This window comes from Petaurus breviceps, unplaced genomic scaffold (assembly GCF_028583685.1).
Source record: "Petaurus breviceps papuanus isolate PSGF00001 unplaced genomic scaffold, PetGlider_PUasm1.0 79, whole genome shotgun sequence".
In the NCBI taxonomy this organism is placed as follows: domain Eukaryota; kingdom Metazoa; phylum Chordata; class Mammalia; order Diprotodontia; family Petauridae; genus Petaurus; species Petaurus breviceps.
The window spans coordinates 28,087,291-28,112,201 of NW_027186523.1; positions in this window are offsets into that span (position 1 = coordinate 28,087,291).

Sequence of the window (24,911 nt, forward strand, 5' to 3'; positions counted from 1 at the left end):
ATATTACCCTGCTTTGCAATGACAAAAGATTAAAAAGAAAAGGAGAAAAAGAAAGAAGATTATAAGGAAATGAAGAAAATGATAAGATATTATATTGTGGATGAGCATTCAAACTTTTCTTGTCCTATTAAACTTTTGAGCCTCAAACAGAATCCATCATGGTTTCTAGGAGGGGGATTATCCAACCATTCATTGTTACCAGCTCACTAAATTGTGACCATGATTGAAATACCTATGTACGGGGTTTGACAAATGGGAAAAGAATTCTGCTACCAAGCTTCTAAAAGGTTATTAGAAACATGTCTGACTTGTATTGTCAACCTGACTTAGATTCTAAGCCCCAAGGGTAGGGATTGATGTTGTTGGAGGTGAAGTAGATGACTGGGCATCCTGCTACACTTAATAAAAATAACTGTAGCATTGCAGTGAAAAAAAAAATACAAATCCCAGATTATAAACTCTTAACAAAACCCTGTATCTTTTTATTGTGAATTCCATTATTACTGTTGATATGAAAAAAGCAGAATTGCTTTTTAAATGCATTTTATATATGAAACATTCTAAGATTAGCACTCATGAAGCTATTTTAATTATTCAGCACATTCTCAGTGGCTAATGCAATTGACCAACTTTTTTTATTGATATATTAATCAGTGCTTCTCCCAATATGTACAGATAAACAGAGCACCTGACTCAGTTAGACATGTATCTAAACATAAACCATTAATATTAGAGCAGTTGAAAACCTAATGGTGAGTTAAACTGTTCTCTGATACTAAGGAAAAAAGCCAAAATAATTTGAAATAACTTCAATAAGTGAAATATTATATTATGACAATTTCTGAAATGAAACAGTTTTCAACAGTTACTGTCATGTAGTTATATACTCATTTACATGACTGGATGAAGAATTCTCATTAATGAAATTACAATTCTATGGAAGTGAGAAGTTATATATGCCTGGATGTGGTAGTACATGTCTATAGTCCTTACTCCTGAGGACACTGAAGCTGGTGGATTGCATGAAGTTGGGAGTTCTGAATTGCAGTAGGACTAAAGTCCTACTGTGTGGGGGATTGTAAGTTGCATTAATAGTCCCACTTGTGTGTTTACATTGTGTTTGGTACTAATGTGTTGAATCACTTGAAGATGAGGGCCATCATACTATCTAATGAAAAGCACATCACCCCAGGTTGGAAAAATGGAGCAAGTTAAAGAATGTGCCCATCAGTGTGGGGATCAGGTCCTTAAGTGTGCTCTTATTCTAACCTGGATGAGGTAGGGAGATCCCCATTTCCTACAAAAAGAAAAATTATACAATAGATTTAATGCTATAGCTAGTACCTCTTTTATACACTGTCTTTCAGAATTACTTAATAGATTCCCGTTTAAAATGGTAGGTCCCTGGAAATTTGCTTTTATCCTGTGGATTTGGGAGAATATATATGTGTGTGTGTGTGTGTGTGTGTGTGTGTGTGTGTAGAGAGAGAGAGAGAGAGAGAGAGAAATAGATATAGAAATAAATATAGATATACCTCCATTCAGGGGTTATCTAGCTCTAATCACTCTTTTTATAGATGTATAGAATGATGTGGAATGTTTTAGATGAGAGAAGGTATAAGTCTAAAGATGATGGGTTTATATCTTATTTTTTAATATTATATACATTTTTATTAAGTGAGTATTCAATCTGGGCACACTTTTTTCTCTAACTAGATTATAAATTTGTGTACAAAGACCAAAACTTGTTCTGATTTTTAAAAATACTTTATAATATTTTAGTATGTACAAAATAGACATCATCTATCCTCCCAAGACCTTCCCTCTTCCAAACTTACCTATTATTGTCAAGAAATCCATCACCCTTCAATTCTAATACTTTAGGTGTCATCCTGGATGCTTCATTCTCTTTCATTCCTCATGTACAATCTACTGCCAAATCCTGTTTATTTCAGCCATCATAACATCCTGTAAACACCCCCTCTGTCTTCTTACATTGCCTGCACTGCTGCAGGCCGTCATTTTGTCACACCTGGACTCTTGCAATAGCTTGTTATTTGGTCTCCCTGCCCCAGCTCTTAGTGAATAACAGAGAAGGGTGAGTGGCTAAATAGTGATTTTTTATGTCACTGGAGAATTTCATTTCAGTATCAGATAGGTATTTTTCATACTTTATCCAAGAGAATAAAGCTATTGAAATGCTACAAGAATCTCATTATTTAAAAGATGAACACAGTATCATAGTAACACTCAGTGCATATGTATACAGAATTTTAAAAATAACCTAAGTTCATTATAAATTAAATAACTTTGTCCTTTTAAACAATAAATTAAGTGCCATTATATAAGCTACAAAAATGCTTTAAAGACCATTCTAGTTTTCAAAATCTTGAACCCTTTGAAATTAAAATTAATCACATAAAGTCTAATGAATCAGAAGAAAATTTTTCATATGATTTTAAGGCTTCCTAATATGAGAGAATCATCAAAGGTATCATCAGGTCAGTTCCTTTATAACATCCACTTGCAGATAAGTATTATTGGTGGAATATACCCCATAGTTATATTATCAACTACATGTGAAGCTTTTATGACCAGTTATAATGAAAAGCTAGCTGTTCAGATAAACAACCTTTGTGTGCAGCCAGGTGTGTCCTTCATAGATTTGGCACTATTTTAAAGTCTTATTGATTACACTGGATGGTAAAATGAAAATTATTACAAAATTTATTTTATTTCATGTTTGCAGGGTCTTAAGTAAATAAGATCCAACCTTCCAGACCCTAATATAAAGAGCCATGAAAGATTAACTCTCTGTTAGAAAAGATTGTATATAATAGGTCCTGTCAATTTGCACAAGCTTTTAATTGAGTCTATCTGAATTCTGTCACTTCCTAGTATAATTCAGTTTAGCAATTTGGGCAGTCCCTCATCAGGGCGACCTTTACAGCCAAATGCTGAATTTGTTAACTTGCTCTCATCTAAATCACTTTCTCTTAATTTTGCTTTATTCTTTTTCCATTTTCCCTGAACTATTTTATTGGCAATTCAAAATTTTGAATGCTAGATCTAAACATGACCTTGAGCTGCTACAAAAGATTAATTTACTGTTAAAAACACACTTAAATCTACAAGAAGAGAAAGAAAAGAAATACATTTGCACAATATTTTTCAGGAATGAACTAGATCATGACATAAGAGACTAGATGATTTCATTGACTTAGGGAACTGCGTGAGAAAAATACTTTTACCATTCAGATCAGTGCCTTCTCTTTAATTTATAGTGTTAGAGAGTTACTTAGGACAATGAGAAGTTAAGGAATTTGTACAGGGTTATGCAGGTAGTGTGTACCTGTAGGGGCAGGACATGATCTGAGTTCTTCATGCCTCTGATAATAACTCTCTTTGCACTATGCTACCTTGTGTCTCAAAATGAAATACATATATAATCCATCATGTGTTAAATTTATATATCCAGCCTACATATGTAGCTTTGTAAAAAGTCTAATTTGATATTATTTTATCATTATTTATATCATGTGTCATTTATTATTTCACTATATTATTATATATTGCATTTTAGTTCAGTAACAAGATCTCTGCATCCCTGCTTCAAGTACTATCGTTTTTCTCTCCTTTTGTCTATTTAGTTTTAAAAATAATCCCATTTCCTAAGATATTAGTGTGATGTTTCAGAATATAAATTCCCCTGGAGATATCTGATGAAATTTTAAAACTTGTAATGTCTGAAAAACACCTGTGAGTCTGAAAAAGGATTAAAAATTATTATCTCTAAGATATTGATTTTTCAGAGCTGTTTAACCTGTGGCCTTCCAAGAATTGTGTATTTGTGTCGAATTAGGCCTCTCTGGCACAGATTTATTGCGCCTCAAGTGATTTTTAGTGTTGTATAATTGGCAGTGGACAACTGCAGTTGAAGAAACACTCATGACATCAGTCTTCAGCATAGAATTTTCATGCTGCTTCTGCCTTTTTACCCTACTCTTATAAATGTGAAAGAACTTCACAGTACCCTGGTGTTCCTTAACAAGTGTCCTTCCCTATTACCCTCTGAAAAACAATGTGTTAACACCATGGCCAGAAACAGGGTGTCATGATCTTTAGTAATATCACAAGGGAAAGGGTCAAACTACTCATAGTTGAGTTGTGTTATACCAGGTTTATGGGCAAAAGAGTGTGGCATATATTGGGGAGCATTTGGCACAGAAAGGAAGTTAATCTTTCTATCTATATTTTTGCTCATTTAAAAAATTTTATTTATTTTATTTTTAATTTATGAAGTAAAAACAAGCATTTCCATAACATAGTAGAATTTTTAAAAAAGGTGATAGTGCACAAAACTGCAAACCTATTATGTGCAATTTGCTATTCCCTTTAAATATATAGTAAAGTTATCATGTAACTTTCTTTTTTTTTCTTTCCTCCCCCTCCACCTAGAGATGGCTACCATTAGAATTTGGCTATTTGTGACAGTCAAAACACCTTAGTTGATAAAAGTTGTTCTTACAACATTATTGTTGTTGTTGTATACAGTGTTCTCTTGTTCTTCTCATTTCACTCTTCATTATTTCATGAAAATCTATCCATTTTTTTCTAAAATCAAGAAGCTCATTATTTCTTATAGTACAATAGTATTACATTATGATCATATACCATAACTTGTTCAGCTGTTACCTAGTTGATGGATATCTCCACAATTTCTAGTTCTTTGCCACCACAAAGAGAGCTGCTATATATTTTAGAGCATATAGGTTCTTTTGCTTTCCCCCTACTTATTGGGGTATTGCTGGGCATAGTTTGGGCATAATTCCAGATTGATCTCCAAAATGGTTAGATCAGTTCATAGTTATACCAACAGGAAATTAATGTCCCATCTATCTATATTTTTACTAGCAAGTTTAGTGACCTTCTCTTGTTCCAGCAAATAGCTACAACAATAATAATGCCTTTTTATTTTCCTTAACCTTCATCATGAACCTCACTCTAAATCTTGGCATTTGGGGAACTATTTTTATAAGACCATTCCATGTGTTTGCATTCATTCTCCATTATCTGCCATCATTTCCGTTAACTATCTAAATGTTTGTAAAAACAAAACTTTGTTGAGAAGTTCCCTTTACAACCACTGCAGTTTATTTATTACAAACATTTTTTGTGTCTTCAGGATTTCATTATTGAGAGCATGTCACCTCTCTTGGGAAGACTGACTTCCTTTTGAGAGATGAAATGATGGCAAGCATAACATTTATCAGGGACTTTGCTTTTGGTTAATGGAAAGCTCCAGTCGGTCAGTTTCTATATAACCCAAATCCTTGATCAGCACAAGTAATGCCTTTCTGCTGTTTTGGATCCATTTAATAAAAATCTTAATTTAATCTTTGTCTCTATCCAGGCTATGTGGATGTAGAATAATCCTAGAGCAGCATCAGTTATGTTTCTTTCTCCTTTGATTATCCCCCCAAATAATTTTTATCATTCATGTTTTCCCTTTTAGCTTCCTGAATTCATGAGAAGCTGGTTGCTTTCTCCTGAATTGTAATTATCCCCCCAGCACCTTCAGGGGAGATGACCTTATTCATATCTATTACCTCTAAATGTACCATGGTCCTTCTTCCCTTCTCTGTCATATTCTTTTAAGTCCCCACATTTGAGATGATGAGGACTTTGCTTTGCCACTGCTTCACATTCCTTTTCTTTGTTTTCTATTGAAACTCTTCCATTTCTTCACTGATCACTTAACTCTCCCTGATAACCTGGAGAGTTGAAATGTTCCTCCAACCATTTTGCCTTCATTTAGAAGATAGGAATCAATTTGCACTGTGGGTTTATATAAATATTAAATGGCATGCTCAGAAATGCAAATATAGACTGCCGTCTACTGATCCCTACAACACTTTCCATGTTGTACATACATAAAGTAAAAGTTTTTAAACCTTTATTTAAAATTTAAGCTCTCCTGGCAAAGTGCCTGTTGGTCTTACCTTCCAACATCCCCCAACACCCCCCTCCCTCTGGGCTGGGCACTCACCCACTATGCATTCCTGAGGGAAGCTTGATTAATGACAGATTTACCATATTTTCTCATGATGGGGAAATTCATAGTGATCATGAAAAGGCCTAAACTCCTTAAAAACAAAACAAAGAATTACAGAGGGCAAGCACTATAAAGCACATTATCAAAGACATATAAGACTGAAAAAGGTGGTCTGGTCATATAGCAAATGACCCACCCTCATATTCCAGTGGCATCTTGAAGTCAAGAGAATTTGAGAAGTCACTCCAAGCCTAGAATATTGAAGGGATTACATGTGGTGAACTTCTACAAGGAAGAAAGCATCTGCAGACCTGGATAGTCTGTGTTTTGCTTTGTTCTGTGGGAAAGCCACATGGGATGAAATCAAAGATCTATGCATAGTTCCCAAAGTTGGTGATCCTGTCCCCTGGGAGCACTGAAAAGTTCCAGGGGGCCAGTAGTATCCTTGGGTGCAATTGGAGGGCATTGAATATAATAAGGGGGTGGTGGAAAGAAGAGAAGAAAATTTAGAAAAAGCAATTTGCATGTGTTTCATCTATTGTATAACAGAGTTAAAGTCATAGCGATTACATTTTCCAAATAAACACACAAAATGCAAGTTATAACTGCTCAGTGGTCAAGTCAGCCAACAGGTCTTAACAAGCAAATGTTGGCAGGCAAGCATGTTGCACATTGTTGGGAAGTCCAGCATGCATTGGAAGGAATATGTGAGTGTAATGACTTGTTTACAATACGATATTATACGGTTACATGATGCCATATTGAATCATCAAAATTTCAATGTAGATAACCCCCCCAAAATTTCCAATAAATTATTAAATTTAAGATACTATATGTATGTATATATATATATACATATGTATATATATTTGAAATGACAATTAAGAAAAACAGTTAAAGGCTTTAAAAAGTTTATCTGGGGCTGGGGTGCTGAGATTTTTTTTTAAAGGTGCGGTGGGCCAAAAAAGTTGGGAACCTCTGTGTTAGAGTCTGAAATTTCTGGAAAATGAGGCAACCAATTTAGCTACTTATAATTTGTAGTTACCACATTGTATTAGGGGATAGCAATGTGCTAACAGAAACTGAAGCCACCCTCCAAAACACAAAAAAGCAAATTCCAATGATCTAATTAGAATTAATTGCCATCTTGCTTTTCATAGTTTCTGAACTCAGCTGGGTTTCCTTGTACTTCTCCAGCTATTTGCTTCTCCTTTAAGTATTTTGACTAGGTTCTTCTCCATACCATATAATGTATAGCTTCTGAGCAACATTTTAATGAAATGTTTTATTAGGTGACCTTACATTTTTTCTTCCATAAAACCAACACTGTGGCATAGTGAACAAAGGAAATGGTCTTTGAGGGAAGAAGACCTGAATTCCCTGCCTTAAGCACTTATTATCTGTGTGACCCTGGAAAAATCACTTAAATTCTCTTGGGCTCAGTTTATTTATCTGTAAGCTGGATGTAATAAATAGCACATCCTCACAGGGTTGTCATGAGGATTAAATAAGATAAAATATGTTAAGCTTTACAAAAATGCGGTTTTTATTATAAGCATCAAAATGTGATTTGTTGTTATTAATTTATTTCTACTAAGCAAAACTATGTCCAAAATAGTCATGATAAACTTAAGTAGTCAGAATTTTGAATAACTTTAACCCATTTTCTAAAACAATATATATGTAATTGTTTTTCTAAGATATAAAATTCACTGATTAAATATAGATAACTCCCTTCTCTAAGATGTATCAAAATTGGGAAGAAGGTCATGGAAACTGTTTTGTTACTCAGCTTGAAATTGATGAGCAAGGTCAAAAGAATTATAGCAAAGACAGAAGTCCTCCTTTCCCTCAAATTTAACTGGTCCAGTGAAGGCTATCAGGATGAGAGGGATTTTAACTCCATTTTAAGCAGGTTATTTCCATTAGAAGATTCAAGAATTTCATTTTGCAGATCCAATTAATGCTAATAGATTGGTGGCAAAATTCCTGCCCATTATGCTGAAAATTTTAATTTACTCCACAGTGTAAAAGTCACTGAAGCAGAGCTCCCATTGCACCAGCAGTCCAGAACCTTCACAGAGTGTGGAGATCACATACAGAAGAAAAAAAAAAAAGAAATCTTAGCAATCCTTGCCTCTCAGAAAATGATGTGTTTTTTAAATGGATAGAGAACTTTCAAATTAAACCTTTTTCTTCCATAAGTATAGTTGCAAGAGCCATGTATTTTTAAAATTAAATGAAATTTGCATAATCATCTAAACAAAATGAATGAGAGAGCATTGAACTTTGAGTAGAGAAGAGATGGCTCCTTATGGATATGGGTAGATTGTGTTACCCTTAGAGTTAGCCTTTGACTCTCCTAACTTCTACTAGCTATGTGATTATGCAAAAGTTACTTAACCTTCCTGAGCCTTATTTGTCCCCTTTGTAAAATTAGGATAACAATAGGTACTCTGTTACAAAGTCAGGGAGAGAATGTATATAAAGTACCTTATAAATCTTAAGATGCTATAAAATGTCAGTTATTGTTATGGTAATTTTAAGATACTATGCAGCAGTCATTTATTGGTATAGCTAATTAATATTATCCCTATTGGACTTGTGATACTATGTGCATACATTCCTTATTTCCAGTGGAGAGAGGGAAATAAATGTATGCAGAATGGGAAACACTGTTAGTCTTTGAAATAAAGCTGAGAACCCTTTGGGAGGTGTAAGTAAATTCTTACACAGCAGAATTCAAATAAGGAATCAGAGTCCCGTGTGAGGCATGCAGGCATTAACAACAACAACAAAACAACAACATTGATCTGTTTCTTTTCCAGATACAAAGGAATAGCAAAGGAATGAGATCTCTCCCTGCCTGTCTTTCTGTCTTCCTCTCTCTCAACCCCCTTCTGCCCCTCCCCCCATCTGTCTGTCTGGCATGGTTTCTGATTTACTCATACTCTAATTTCATGAAATAAGAAGTCATCTATTAAAAAAATAACAAAGGTCTTCATTGAAATTAAATAATATACTGAGTTCTTTAAATAATTCTTGAGCAACCCCTAAAAAAGGGTTCTGTTTTCAAAACAGTGGCGTAATGGGCATTTCTAATCTTTAGATGACCTGAAATGACTGGGGCAGAGAAGTTAGCTCTCACTGAGATCATAATTTCCTTGATTGAGGCTCTTTTTGCCTCTTGTTGAATCCCCAGTGCATAACACAGTGCGTGTAATGGAGTAGAAATACATGTAGAAATGAACAGTACTACTTACATTTTCAAAAGTGTCACTATATAGTGTCAATGTTCATGACATAAAGGCATCATTGGTAGCATCTTTAAATTGAGGTTCCCTCATCAGCACTTAACCAAATAGATTCTAGATACAAAGGTGGTCCCTTGACTCCTTAGTCCTTCATTAGTGCTCCTGATTCCATCTTTTTTGTTCTCTCCCAAATCCTACACATTCAGTTATCTCTTCTCTTATACCCTCAATCTCTTCCTTTCTATTAGCTACTTTCCTTTTGCCTACAAACTTGCTCACTTCTTCTCTATCCTAAGTTGTTTGTTTGTTGTTGTTTTGCTTTTTGGAGGGCAGTTGGGGTTAAGTGACTTGCCCAACATCACATGGCTAGTTTCTGTGTTAAGTGTCTGAAGGCAGATTTGAACTCAGGTCTTCCTGACTCCAGGACCGGTGCTCTATTCACTGCACCACCTAGCCACCCCTTATCCTCAGTTTTTTAAACAAACAAGCCAATAAATCCTACTTTTGACTCTCATCTACTCTCAACATATAATTCTATCTCATTCCTTCTATCTACTACCAATATAATTGAAAGAGGATCTGAATTCAAATCCTACCTCAGATATTTAATATCTGTGTGAACCTGAGCAAGTCACTTAGTCTCTTTGTGTCTCAGTTTCCTCATCTTTAGGATGAGGAGTTGGACTCGATGGTCTCTGAGGTCCCTTCCAACTCTAACCTCACATTTTATATACATTTGTTGCCATTGCCTTTGACTACTTACCCTTTAGTTCCTTTCAGTCTGCACTTCACATGTACCACTTGCATTGAAATTGTTCTTAGTGAACCTTCCCATCTCCAATTCCAATAGCCATTTGCCAGTGCTCATTCATCCTCCATCACCTTTCTCTAGCATTTGACACTGGTGATCTTTTGCATTCTTGAATCTTTCTCTTTCCTTCCTATCCCAGTGATATGACTTTAATCATTCATTCTGTCTCCTCAACCTCATTTGCCTCCTTCTGTTTCCTGAACTCATTTTGATTCCTTCTCCAAGGTTCTGTAACTTGTTCCCCCTCTTCCCTTTCTGTACCTTCTTTCTCAGTGATCTAATCTGTGTTTATGGCTTCAGTTATCACCTTTCAGCATTTAACCTCCAAAATCTATATTTCTAGTTCAAAACTTCTTTTTTTGAGATTCTTACTTTGATGTCAGACCAGGCCCTTAGACATAGAATGCTTAAAAGCAAATTAATCATCATTTCAAACCTGCCTCTCCTTCAGATGTCTCTTTTCTGTCATCAAAGTTGTATCTGACCTTTCTTCTTTGTGTATCCCATTTAACATCACTAAATTCTTATAATTCCAACTCAGCTGACTTCCCAAGATTTAGAACTATAAGGGATCTTAGAGATAACATTGTTGCATCTTATCATTTTATAGATGAATGAACTGATTCCCAGAGAATTTAAAGGAACTTCCCAGTCTTTTAAGTAGCAAGTAGAAAATAAGAGTTTTGAACTTGGGCCTCCCTCTCATTACAAATCCAGTTTTCTCATTACTGTGCCACCCTGCCTTTCAGCTTTTCCCATATCTTTCCTTGCTGGAGCCCCATTCCCAGTCTCCATTGCTATTACTCTTACCACCCACAACCATCCAGACTGCAAGAATGTCCTAAGTAATATCTTTGCCTCCAGTTTCTTGCACCTTCAAGCCATATTACACACATTTGCCATATTAATTTTACCAATATATCATTCTAATCATATAATTTCCCTCCTAAAGTCTTTGGCTTCTATAAGGCCAATCACAGCAGCATACCTGAGGACTGCTGCTGTGGATAATTTTAAGGGTCTAATTGCATATCAGAACTAAACATTGTTAAATAAAGTAAAGCATAACATTCATAGCAACATCCTTAAGCAAAACATATCATATATATGTATGTATATATACTCCATATGTCATCTGGCACATAGGACATATCATTGCATTCAGTAGCATTGCCCAAAATACTTGTTTACACAATTAGGGGGGATGCCAGGCTAAGGTTTTCCCTAGTACAAAACATCCTGAAGGGGTAACAGAAAATGCCATACAATCTACCCCTAGGTTACAGTAAGAACAATCTACTTAATACCAATTGTCCAAGTCCTTTTTCATCTTGACTCAAGGTTGACTTCCAAGTCCCATGGCTCTTCCTCAGTGGGTTGACCTATCCCGACTCTTGCCTGGATTCATATGTAGGCAGCTCTCACTTCTGTTCCAGGTCTCAGCTAACAGGGACTGCTCCACTTCAAGATCCTGCCCAACAGCAGACTCTATGGGCTTCTGCCCACAGTTTCTGTCTCTGGGAAAACAAAGCTTAACAGGACCACAACACACACTACCAACACCACCATCTCAATTTACCTCCAAAGTCCAGAGGCTCTGTGTTAACAGCTCAGTTTACTTTAACAGCTTTTAAAAGGGGCTTAAGCTAAGCCTCCTTCTCATGGGCAGGTTTCTGTCCTACACCTCTATTTGCTTTTACAATTCAGAAACTCCTTCAGCAAGTCTCTGTCATCAAAGGTCTCCTCCCAGCTCAGAAGTCTCTTCTCTTCATTTTCTTCTCAACACTGATAGCTCTCTTGATGCTGGCTCTCTCCATGTCTACTCTCTTATACCACAGGCTCTCTTTATATACAGTTCTAATCAGTATCTGATTGGCTAAAATTCATTATTCATATATGATAGGCTAAAACTCAATACCCATGTCTGACTGACTAAAACTCACATCTTAGTCTCTGATTGACTGGAACTCAGTACACATGTCTGATTAGTTAGAACCAAACACCCATATCTAATTGGCTAAACTCAATGCACATACAAGTCTCTGATGGGCTAGAATTCAATCCAGCAAAAATCCCACTTTGCTTGTCATTTCAGCTTCCTGTTAACTACTAATTTTTTTAAATTCTTCAGTCAAAAATTCAGAGCTACCTTCTACAATTTTTATTTTTGTATCTAACTTGTGATTTCATTGAGGTGAAGAGCACACAATGATGAAATTTCCATTATCAGTGGAGGGAAACTCCTTTGCTAGAGGGTGTTTCATCACTTCTACCATGGACATTACCATCTGTTCTAAATTTATAGCCTTAAAGAGTTGCCTGTGGTACCAAGAGCTTAAGTGACTTGCCCAGGTTCACACAGCCAGAACTTGAACACCAACCTTCCTAATTAACAGGCCAACTTTCTATCCACTGCATTACACTACCTCTTTTCCACAGCAAAGCCCAAATATTATTTCCTACTTCATCTTCCTCTACTCCCCTATGTTTTACATACTCTACAGTTTTTATTTCACAGGGTTGATGTAAGAATCAAATGAAATAATATTTGTAAAAATACTTATCACAGTGCCTGGCACATTTCTTGTTGCTCAGTTGTTTTAATCATTTCTGATTTTTTGTGACCCTATTTGAGATTTTCTTGGCATAGTTACTAGACTGGTTTACTATTTCCTTCTCCAGCCCATTTTACAGGTGAGGAAAGTGAGGCAAGCAGGGTTACATGACTTGTCCAGGGTGATGCAGCCAGTAAGTGTCTGAGTTCAGATTTAAACTCATGAGGATTAATTTTCCTGACTCCAGGCCCAACACTCTATCCACTGAACTACCTAACTGCTCCTCCCATCACCTGTTCCCCTTCCCCTCAAAAAATCTGGCATACATTGGTGCTTAATAACTGCTTATCCCCTCTCTCCCACATGGTGGACCAAGCCTTTTTAACATCAGTGTAAATGACATCATCTCCATGAATCCCTTCATACATTCTTCTGATTTTCCTGTAACCTTGTCTTCCTCTGAATCCTTGTTTTATATTTATTCCTCTTATAGAACCTGTCACACTCTGCTTTGTATCATATAATTATGTGTGTACATGTCATGCTCCACTTCTTAGATAATAAATTCCTTGAGTACAGAAGTACTGTCTTTTGAGCACCTACAGTGATTAGCATGTGGTAGGAGCCCAACAAAAATTTGTTGAATTAAAGTTGGATATTGGGTGTATGTGTGTGCATCTATATGGCACAGCCCTATATGCTATATTAATGCATAGCAAAAAAGACAGACATTAAAGAGAATTCAAAATCACTTGAAATATGAACACACTTTGAAAGAGGTTTATTAGTAATGCAAATGTGAAGATATTTCCATTTGTGATTGCATAATAAACAAAAAAGGCACACATTAATTGATCCATGTGAGTAATTTAGGCATTTCAAAGTTGGCTTTAAGGAATTGTAAAGAAATGGGAAAAAAAATAACAGAATCCATTCCCAGTTAGGAATGGATATTATTCTATTTATTTGAAGTTAGCTCTAACAATACTAGTGTTTTCAAATGGTCTTCCCCTTTGGAATGTGGTTTAGCTGCATTTAGGACAGTTTCTATAGAAAGATTATCACGTTTCATAGCATGCTACTATTTCTCTCTTTCATCACCAAGGCTGAGATTTTACCATCAAGATATGATGGTAGAAGTAACAACAAACAATAAGATATTTCAAATAGCTTCATTGTTTTCACAGGATTTCTTTTTAGGAAACTATATAGGCTTTCAGTCTCTAAACTTGAATCCAAGAAAACGAGTACTTTGAAAATATATATGACCACGACCAAACCACAAACAAAATATATCCAACATATTATTGAGAACAAATGGTACTAATGATTTCCAGGCTTACCTTATGCTCATTCCCTTTATCTTCCCCCATTTTATAGGTAACTAGCTTGGGAATACAACTGTGACTGTATACGTTGTTTAGTGTATGCCAGACAACTAGATAAATTTTTATCTTCATTTTGACATTTTAGCATCAAATGGACTTAATTTCACTTTTTATTATAGAAAATAATGATTTCATTAGGAAGAATCATCAGTTTATCACTTAGACTTTAGAAGCTTAAATTAAATGCACTTATTCCATTCACCCTAGGGGAAAAATGATCTTAAAATGATTTCAATTTTGCCAATTCCCCCACTCTCAAAATGTACTAAAATTCAATTTTATATCTATAACTAGTATAATATTGCCTTGGTTTTTAACATCACTATTTCCTGGTCAAATTTAAAGCATTTAACAGTATTTCCAAACTTCTTTTTTAGGGATTTTTTTTCATATTATCATTTCAGTGGACCAATTTTAATGTAAAAGATTACTGATTTTAAGTAGTTCTTATAAATCAATGATTCAGTATTAAAAACAACAAAAAAGAATCATCTGGCCTTGAGAGCTAGCCACTGTATCTTCTTAGCATAGAGATTAGATGAAAACCCCTTCTCCCATCTTTTTGTTTATGCATATTTCAGTTGTTTTCATTTCCTATTATCTCCATGTTAAAAATAAAACATGGAAAATAGTAGGAAACCATTTTTTTTTGCTTTTTGGTGGGCAATTGGGGTTAAGTGACTTGCAGAAGGTTACATGGCTAGTTTTTGTGTTAAGTGTCTGAGGCTGGATTTGAACTCAGGTCCTCCTGACTCCAGGGCTGGTGCTCTATTCACTGTGCCACCTAGCCACTCCCGGAAACCATTTTTTAAAAATTCCTCAATGCCCAGAATGCTGTATTGCACATAGAATATATGTAATAAATATTTATTGAATCAATTAATTGAAGAAGTCATTAGAAGTGACAGGGAGAAGTCTCAGGTCATGCTAAGGAACAGGCAAGAAAAAAAGGCAAAGCAAAAAATAGATTCAAGGACAAATTTTGAGGGCAGGAAAAAGATAAGTCTGTTTTTCATTTGTCCATTTTGTCATTTTGAGGCCAGTAACATTTCAAGCTATAATTCATATCCTTTTTGCACTGACAACATACTATTGTTGCTGGTTTGATTTAACCACCATTCTCATTCTCTTATTCAGAGTTCTATAGGCATGTTTTTATTTTAGAAATAATCAATTTATTTTTATTGTCACTTTTATTTTCACTTCAGAATTCTCCCCCTTTTCCCTTTACTCCCCCCTAAGAAAACTAGAAAAGCAAAGCCTATTACAAATATGTATTGTGTGCCTGTGTGTGTATACACACACACACACACACACACACACACACACACATACGTCCATGAAAACCAAATTTCCACATTAGCCATGTCAAAGGAAGAAAGGAAGGAAAGAAGGAAGAGGAGCAAGGGAGAAGAAAAGTAACATATGCTTTGATCTACATTATGAGTCCATCACTTCTCTGTTTGGAAATTAATAGTGTGTGAATAGTATGAATCCTTGTTTCAAGAAATTTTTTAGAATTGTGTAAGATTAGACTTGGAGATCCCTTTAGAGGAAAGACTTCTGGTTGCTTAATTGATATTAAGCTACACTTCATTCAAACTTGTATGTTAATAATTTCTCACTGAGTGTTTTTCCACTTGGCAGGTACTTCAGTATAAATGGTCACCATATTTTTTATTTTAGTGGATGAAATATTCAAACACAAAAACAGTTACCTTTGAGTATTATTCCCTTTTGAATTATCTCTGAGGTGTTGTGGTTCAGCCCATTTAAACTGATTGTCTTTTTATTTCATAATTAAAAAGTTGGCTCCAAGAATCACCAAATAAGTTCAACATGTACAAACATGTATGCATACATACATGTAGATAGCATTATGTTAAACTCTTCTTTTTAAATTTTCTTAAAGGTTTAAAGAGGGGTGGAGACAAGATGGTGGGGTAAAAACAGGACCCCATGTGGCTCTAGCTCCCACCAACTCCAATACATGTAAAAAAATGACTCTAAACAAATTTTAGAGCTAGAGAGTCCACAAAGTGACAGAGACAAACAAATCCCCCACTGAAGGCAGCCTAGTAGGCTGACAGGAAGGGTATATTGCACCAGGTTGGGAGCGGAGCACAGTTCCCTGTGAGCTGCAAGGTTCTGGCCCCAAGACCTGTGGTGGCCAGAGCAGACTTCAAGAGAGTGAATCACCAACAGCTGGGGCTGTTTCCAGACTTTTTAACCCATAAATGCCAAAAAGAAAGTAAAAGGTCAATAGGAAACTCTGTTGGATCTGGGTGAAGAAGAGTGTGGTCCAGCCCCTGCCCCAAGGGTGAGAAGTGGTAGAGGCACAGTGGCTGCAGCTGCTGCCCTGTGGCTGCCTATGGAGGTCCTGGCCTGTAGATCATAGGGGGACCCAGAAACCATTCAGAGGGTAACTTCTTTTGCTTTAACCCACTTGGATCTGGATTGCAGTCTTGGGTGGTAGTCCAGGGGTGTGTGGTCAGTGTGCCAGAGCTTGTGGGGACTGCAGAGAGGGTGCACTCCTCATAGCTCCAGCAGCTACTAAAACCCCAGTGATTTGGGACATAGCTTTCTGCAATCTGGTAGCAGAGTTCTACTGGGGCAAAGAGCTCAAAAGTTGAGTAATTGGCTGGCAATATGAGCAAGCAGAGAGGAAGCACAAACAGACCATAGAATCCTTTTTTGGGGGGACAAAAAGGATAAAAGTATGGAATGGGAGGAAGAGAAGAGAAGAGCAATTGAGATGAAATGAAAAAATTACCTCATAATTTTAATTTTTTCTTCTATTTGAAATTGATAGGAACAGCTATGAAATGTATAAATGATGGATTTAAAGCTGTCATGAAACTTTTGTTCTTTAAATGGCTCTACTACATTCAGGATGCTAAGCAGATATCCTTTTGTCTTTGGCTTGCTTCCTTGAGACACAATTGAACTTTTATTGTCCATTGGTAAGATGGTTATGTCCTTTCTTCACATGTAGATTTTGAATCCTTTCCAAGTCAATTGAATCAGTGTCATGATTATTGACAAAACATCAATAATAACATAATAATCAGTACCATATAAAAGGATGAGTTATCAAACATCACTTTTTTCAGTTTCACTATAGATTTTGTGACCTGATTACAAAACAGCAACTGCAGAATAAATTCAAGGCAAAGCTTGGAAGATCATGGGTTTTTTTCCAATAAAATATCACAAAAGTTTTGAATATAGAGAAAGAGTAAAAGTTTCATATCCTACAAGAAACATTAAAGTAAATGCATTTGGAAAGAATTATTCCAGGAATTTCCAATAGACACTTTTATGAGGTGCTGTTGATCAAAGTTTCTAAAACATCACATTGAGTGGTTTCATTTTCTATCACATTTCTTCTCCAAAGTAGTAAATAGCTATGATAATTCTTATTTTAGCATGCCTGTCTCCTTTAAGAAGGTATAATTCATCTTGTTTTCATTATTAAACACAGGTACTGAATATTGAAAGACTAGCTATAACAACTACATTCAACTCTCTGGGATGATGTTCTTGTCATTTGACTATGAAGAACATATTTGTTGATTACCTCATCAACACCTCTTGCTTCCATCCTCTCCTCTCTGCTTCCTTTACTACAAACCCAAATTCAGGTGTACAGTGCCCTTGCCTTAACTATTTCTATAATCTCCTAACTGGTTTCCTTTATTTCTGCTGCTTTCAATCCTAAACTACATTGAAGTTCTATATTAATCTTCCCAATATACAACTATGATCATGTTACCCTTCTAGTCAAAGATTTTTAGTCGTTTTACATTTTTATACAAAGATTAGTGGAAGAATTAGGAATATATAGCCTGGAGAAGAGAAGATTATAAAGGCAGGACCTGAAAGCTGCCCTTATTATTTGAAAAATTATCATGCAGAAGAAAGATAAGACTAGTTTTCCTTGGACTTAGAAGACAGAATTGGTAGAAGTTACAAAAAGGATAGGTAAGAATAGATGTAAGGAAAAACTCCCTTACATCATACAAAAGTGAAATTGGCTGACTCAGAAGCTAGTGGATACCCTGTCACTAGGGATTGTCAAGCCAAGCATGGATAATTTTTTTTTCTATGTTGCCTGAAGTGTTCCTAGTCATGTATGGGTTGGAAGAGATTAAGTCTGATGTCCCTTCCAAATATGAAATTCTGTGATTCTGCAAATCAGTCTTTGAAAGGCATTCAAGATTCTCCAAAATATGGCTTGTGCATGTCTTTCTGACTTATCTCTCACTATTTCCCTTCAAACATCCTGCAATGCCAATAAATTATACTAGTTATGATCTTGTAAGCATTACCTATGCTTTCTTGCCTTTATGCCCGTGTTCACATTTTCTGTGTAGCTTGGAATGTTCTCTTCTAGTTTTATCTAGTTTATACACATCTATGAAGGTTCAGTTCAAATGCCACTTCCTGATCAAGTCTTTTCTGACTTGACAGACTAGACAGAAATGACCTGACCTTCCTTTGAACTCACACAATATTTTCTTATGGCACATTTATATTTTACCTTGGATTATACTTATTCATATATTTCATATTCATATACTTATTCACTCCATCAGTGACAGACAGTGTCTGCTAGCCAAAGACTAGCCAGGCTAAATGCAGAGTTACACATTACCATTAGATGGGCCTCTTGGTGATAAATTCTTTGCCCATGCCAATCCAAGTCAAAAAAAGAAAAATGTAAAACGTGCTATTAGTTATCTATTGCTCTCTTCCTAGTTTATGGGAGGGTACTAAGAATCAGTATCTAGGCTTTCTATAAAACTTAATGTAACTGTACTTAGTGAGATTAATGTCCAATAATAATAAGCTGGTGAAATCAGGTTAAACTGATGCAGCTCCCTCCCCCATAATGCAAATGTGTTAAGACTTAATTGACCAGGGGCAGCTAGGTGGTGCAGTGAATAGAGTGCCAGCCCTGGAATCAGGAGGACCTGGGTTTGGATCTGGCCTCAGACACTTAACACACACACACACACACACACACACACACACATAAAAACTAGCCATGTGACCTTGGGCAAGTCACAACCCCAGTTGCCCTCCAAAAAGAAAAAAAAAAGACTTAATTGACCTAGAAGACCTATCATCTCCCCTGTCCCAGATACTTTTATGTGATGACATATATCACAGTTCTACACAAGTTTCCTGGCTCTTTGCCCTTCATTACTCAGTTTTTTACTAGGTAATTCAGAGAATACCCTCATTTCATTGTTTCAGACTAAGCCATCCCCTTGCCTACTGGGAGATGAAAGTTATTTACTAGTAGTGCCATGTCAGCCCTTTGATAAATTTGAGCCCCAGGTTTTTGGACCAGAGAGTGCATTCATGTCTGAACCATCCATTCTATGCTGTCCAAATAAATAATTAAGGAAAATGGAGGTTGCGTACCTAATTTGTTCCTAAACTGTTCCTGGCATCGATTTTATTCTATTTTTTTCATTCTGTTTTTGTGTTTAGTTGAGGTTTTTGACTTACTGCTTTTCTAATTTTTAAAATTATATTTCCAATTCATTGATGTGGTCTTGCTTTCTTTTACTGATGAAAATGTTTAGTGATATAAATTTTTCCCCAAGGTTGATTTGGTTCCATCCAAAAATTTTATTATATTGTCTCATTGTTTTTATTTTCTTTGATAAAATTATTCATTGTTTTTATAATTTTTTCTTTGAACCACAAATTTTTAGGATTAAATTATTATTTCCATTTAAGTTTGAATTCTTTCTTCAATGAACCTTTAGAGCTGATAAGTTTTATTGCATTGTGGTCAATAGAGGATAGATTTAATATGTCTGATTTTCTGTATTTTTTATGAGGTTTTTAATGCCCAACAAGTTGTGGGAGCAATATTTCCCAGGGACCTTCTGTGTGGTTTCTGCTAAATTTTCCTTCATGATTTTACCTCAAAGACTAGACTAGTTTTCCTTAAAAAGTATTATAAACATTCTCCAATGCTTCAATGATTGCCTTAGCTTACTTGTGACCCAAGTGAAACAAAACAAAACAACAACAGCTCAGGAAGAGTCAAGAGAGCCTTCCTTAGGCTTCTGACTGGTGGCCAACATGCTGGTCAGCTAACATTGCCATAGGGAAACTACCAAAATGAATCAATGGTATATTCTTGCTAAATAATCTTTGCCTGCTTTGATTGTCCAAGTTAGGTTGCTGCTGTGGGCTTCTGGCCTATTCATCTGAACTTCTTCTGACTTCCTTGGAGGGATCCCTCTTTCAATGACCATGGCTTCTGTTTGTCTTTCTGTGTAATCCTGCGCTGGGTGAAGGACATAGTGATGTTTCTCTTTGTATTTCTTGATCGTTATTTCATCTAGTACCCTTTTAAATTATTTCTGTAGTATATATGGAAAAAACTGCATCCATTATGACCTTCAGAACACCATCTTAACTAGAAGTCATCTATGAATATTTTTCTTATCTAATTTTAGTCCTGTTTAAATACATGTATAGGTAAAAATAATTTTAAGCTATAAAGACATGAATTCAATTCAGTTCATTAGATTGTGATCTCCTTTAGGGCAGGGACTCTCTTTTGTTTCTTTTTGTATCCCCATTGCTTAGCACAGTGTCTGGCATGAAGTAGGTGCTTACTAAATGTTTATTGATTGATTCATTGATTTATTGAAGTCCATTGAATTCCATGTGTTAAACACCTGCTGATTTTCCTTTGACTAAAAAATTCATGAATGCTTTTGAAAATACAATAAACATTTGTGTTTTATTTGAATGCTCTCTTAATATATCCTGAATTGGTCTGAATAATACATTGACACGCCTTAGATACTTAATTGGATCAGGGATGTCATTGGTGTTGCATATTGCAAACCCTATGTGCCTTCTCATACTGTGTGATTTTCATTTCATTCTATTAATCACTTTTGGATTGTAGCATTCTATAATTCTAATTTCATGTATTCTAATTCTATAATTCAATAATTTTCAAGAAGCTGAGATCTTGCCCACAGTCAAGTAGATTAGTAAACCACAGGGCAAGAATTCAAATTCAGGGCTTCTGATTTCAAAGTCAATCCTCTTTTTGCTTTGGACATTGTTTACCCTACATATATTCAATGGGATGGAGACATTCCTCTTCTCCTTCTAATACCTAGTATTTAATAGTGTGTCAAAATGTTTGTTGTCTCTTATTCTGTCTGCATTACCAGTTCTCCTTTTCTGATAGACATGGCTTTTATTTTGAAGCCAAATGACTATCTACCTATCTGTCTATCTATCTGTCTGTCTGTCTGTCTGTCTGTCTATCTATCTATCTATCTATCTATCTCTATCTAAATGTCAAAGAACATGAACTAGGACACATGTTTAAACCTAAAATTAAAATTTCAGAAATCCACATAATAATAAATATCTTATATTAATTAAATATAAAAAATAAAGATATATTTCTATATAATTCCAATTATAATTGGAATCCAATCCATAATTGCACATAGAAGGCACTTAATAAATGTTTGTTCAATTGATTTAGATGATATTTCTAGCATGAGATAAGAATTTAAGTTAAAGATGTCTTAATATTTTATAGGAAAATGAAAGCAGTTTAGGAAACAGATCAGGTCACTGATTCATAGACATAGATTCACCATTGAATCACCTAGCAAATTATCATATACTTTCATATGGTTTAGAGCTGGAAGGGACCTTAGAAACCATTTAGTCCACCTCTATAATTTTACTGATAGGGAAACTTTGGGGTAAACAGATTAAATGCTCTACTCAAGGTCCCACAAGTAGTGAGGAGCAAAGATAGGATTTGAACCCAGATCCTCTGACACCAAATCCATAATCATAATTCATCTTGTGGTTTGATTGATTACTTAAAAGCAAGAAGTCACTGAGAAAACATTTTGCAAATTTAAAACATACTGTATTAATATAAAATATTCATCATACATTTCCAGTGCTTTGATTCTTATAGCACACTGTCAAATGTATCTTACTGATAAGAATTTAACAAAATCATATTATTTTAAAGTACAAAGTATTTTTTTCAGAAAAGTGAGATCTGCCAACTCTTGAGGTAACCATTTTATAAAGATGCATTTTAGACAAAAACTGCCATTTGAATCTTAGGTTGAAAGGGAACATTTTTTAAAAGCTTTCCAATGTGAGGCATCTTTTGCACATGTCTGTGAATGGATAGCTAAATGAAAATGCTTTAGTGACTGCTTCCAAGAGAGAGGGAACCAGTGAGGACAATACACCTGATTTCCAAACATATAAATAAGTATCCTAAAACCAAGCTAAAATATAGGTCATTATAATGTTTTGACTAATGATGTTCAGAACTTAGTTTTCAAATCATGTGTGAAATTTTCATGAGCAATCTGTAGCTCTTTAGAATCCGGACCATGGAGTCAGGAAGATTCATCTTCCTCAGTTCAAATATGGACTCAGACAGTTGTTAACTGAGTGACCCTGGGCAAATCACTTAACACTATTTGTCTCACTTTACTCATCTGTAAAATGAGATGGAGAAGGAAATGGCAAACCACTCCAGTATCTTTGCCAAGAAAGCATCATGGACCTCTCTCCATGGAATCACAGAGTCAGACACAACTGAAACAACTGAACATCAAACAACAGCTTTTCCTCAAAGATTGAACTGCCATGAGTTATCATTTCTCTCCCTCCCCACCAGCCTTCAATTCCCACTGTTGGAATCAATAATGGGCTTGACAAAAGTATGAATGCTGTTTCACAGTCACTGTTAAAATGCAAAATCTGCTACCCTTAACCTTCTCATATTTGCAAGAAATGATTATCTTAAATTATTGACATAGCACCTTGGAAAGCATAGTCACTCTCCCCCTCAAAAAAAAAAACAACAAAACAAAACAGCCAAGACTTAATAAGAAGACCTGTACTTATGTCCTTTGAAATGAGAAACAACAGCAAAAGGCTGGATGACCAAGACAGTAAGAAGTCCTTAGCATTGGGCTTGCATCTGTTATTCACTTACCATATATTAGTTTGTATTATCATTATTTGTGTATGTGATTTTTTCCTCTTTCAGACTGTTAACACCAAAAGGGCAGACATTGTGTCTTAATTAATCTTTCAGTCATCCCTAACTCCTAGCAAAGTCCTCTGAAAGTAGTGTCTAATAGATTTTCATTGGTAGCACAGTATTATGTGGGTTAGTGGTTACAGCTTTTCCTATTATCAGCTCTGTGTACTCACTATTCTTAGTGTAATGCTGATTTTGTATTAAGGTTTTGGTCATGGCAGTGTGTTTTTAGAAATATGTTCATTTCTTAAAGTTTCATATTGACAAATAGATCTATTTGATTTGTGAACAGACCTCAAGCTTTATATTGCAGATACTGATCTTTTGGGTCATTTCTTGAGGCACAAGAAAATTTTTAAAGCACTATGACTTCTCTGACATCTTGCCTACTTGTTCCCTGAGTACTTTGGCTATTGCCATCAGCTTCTATTTTATCTGTATAATTAGCAGTGACTAAATGGTCAGATGTTCACTCTTTGTTTCTGGCAGCTCAAGTTATCATGTTCAGTGTTCCAGAGGTCAATGTTTCAAAAAAGTTTTTGTAGTGAAACAGTCACAGTATTTAGAGTATTGCTTGTTTTTCATGGAAATCACTGCTATTTTAAAATAATCTCCTAAAAGAGTGTGTTTTTTCTTTAAAAAAGTCACTATAATTTGACCACCAAAGTTGTGAAATGCAGCAATTCATAGGGTAATGGTCTCCAATTATAAAGTGATGTTCTTAGAGAATTCAGTTCTTCAAAGTCCTTGAAAATTAATGATGTTGCCAGTCAAAACATATAAAGGGCTGTTTTTATCGAAATGTAAACAGATATAATGATTTTTAAAACTAATTGGCTTACTTTGCCCTCACTGCCCTCTTTCTGCTTCCCTTTAATCACAGGATCATGGATCCAGAGATAGAAAGTAACAGTAATAATAATAATAATCTATATAGCACTTTAAAGTTTGTAAAACACTTTACAAATATCATCTTGTTTTATCCTCGCAACAACTCTGAGAGATAGGTACTATTACTATCCTAATTTTATAAAGGAGGAAACTTAGGCAGACAGAGGCTAAGTTACTTGCCTGGGGTCCCACAGCCAGTAAGTGTCTAAGATAGAAACTGAACTCAGTTCTTCCTGACTTGAGCGTCAGAGTCGATTAGTTTATTCACCATCTTACCTAGGTTTTGGAGAGGCCATCAAACCCATCCCCCCCCCCCCTTTTTTTTTACAGATGTGGAAATTGAGGGCAAGTGGGTTAAATTACTTCTCTAGGGTCCTACATTTAGTAGGATTTGAATCTTTTTACTTTTTACTTCAGATCCAGTTTTCTCCCCAATTCCTCCTCCCTGTTCTTCCCCACACTATACCATATCTCCTAGTCATAGAATCATAGATCACAGTCTAAAATCAAACTTAGAGGCCAACTAATTTGACCTCTTAATTGATACACACACATATACAAATATATACATGTGTGTATATGTAGACACACACATATACATATACCTAATCTTTTTTCCCATGACAAATTCTACCCTCATATTCTCAAAATACATGATAGGAAAAAAGAAAAAAAAACTACTCCTAAGTCATTAAAATAGTTTCCTCCAATAGAGGAAAGATTTTTCAATAAGGATATCCAGTGAAGACATTATGTTGATTCAGCCAAGCCTGAATGTCAACCATGATGAGAGATGCAACAGAGAGAGCCCTGGAACTTCTCATGGACTTTTAAACTCAGAAGAGCAAGAAACCATTTCAATAATTGGAGCC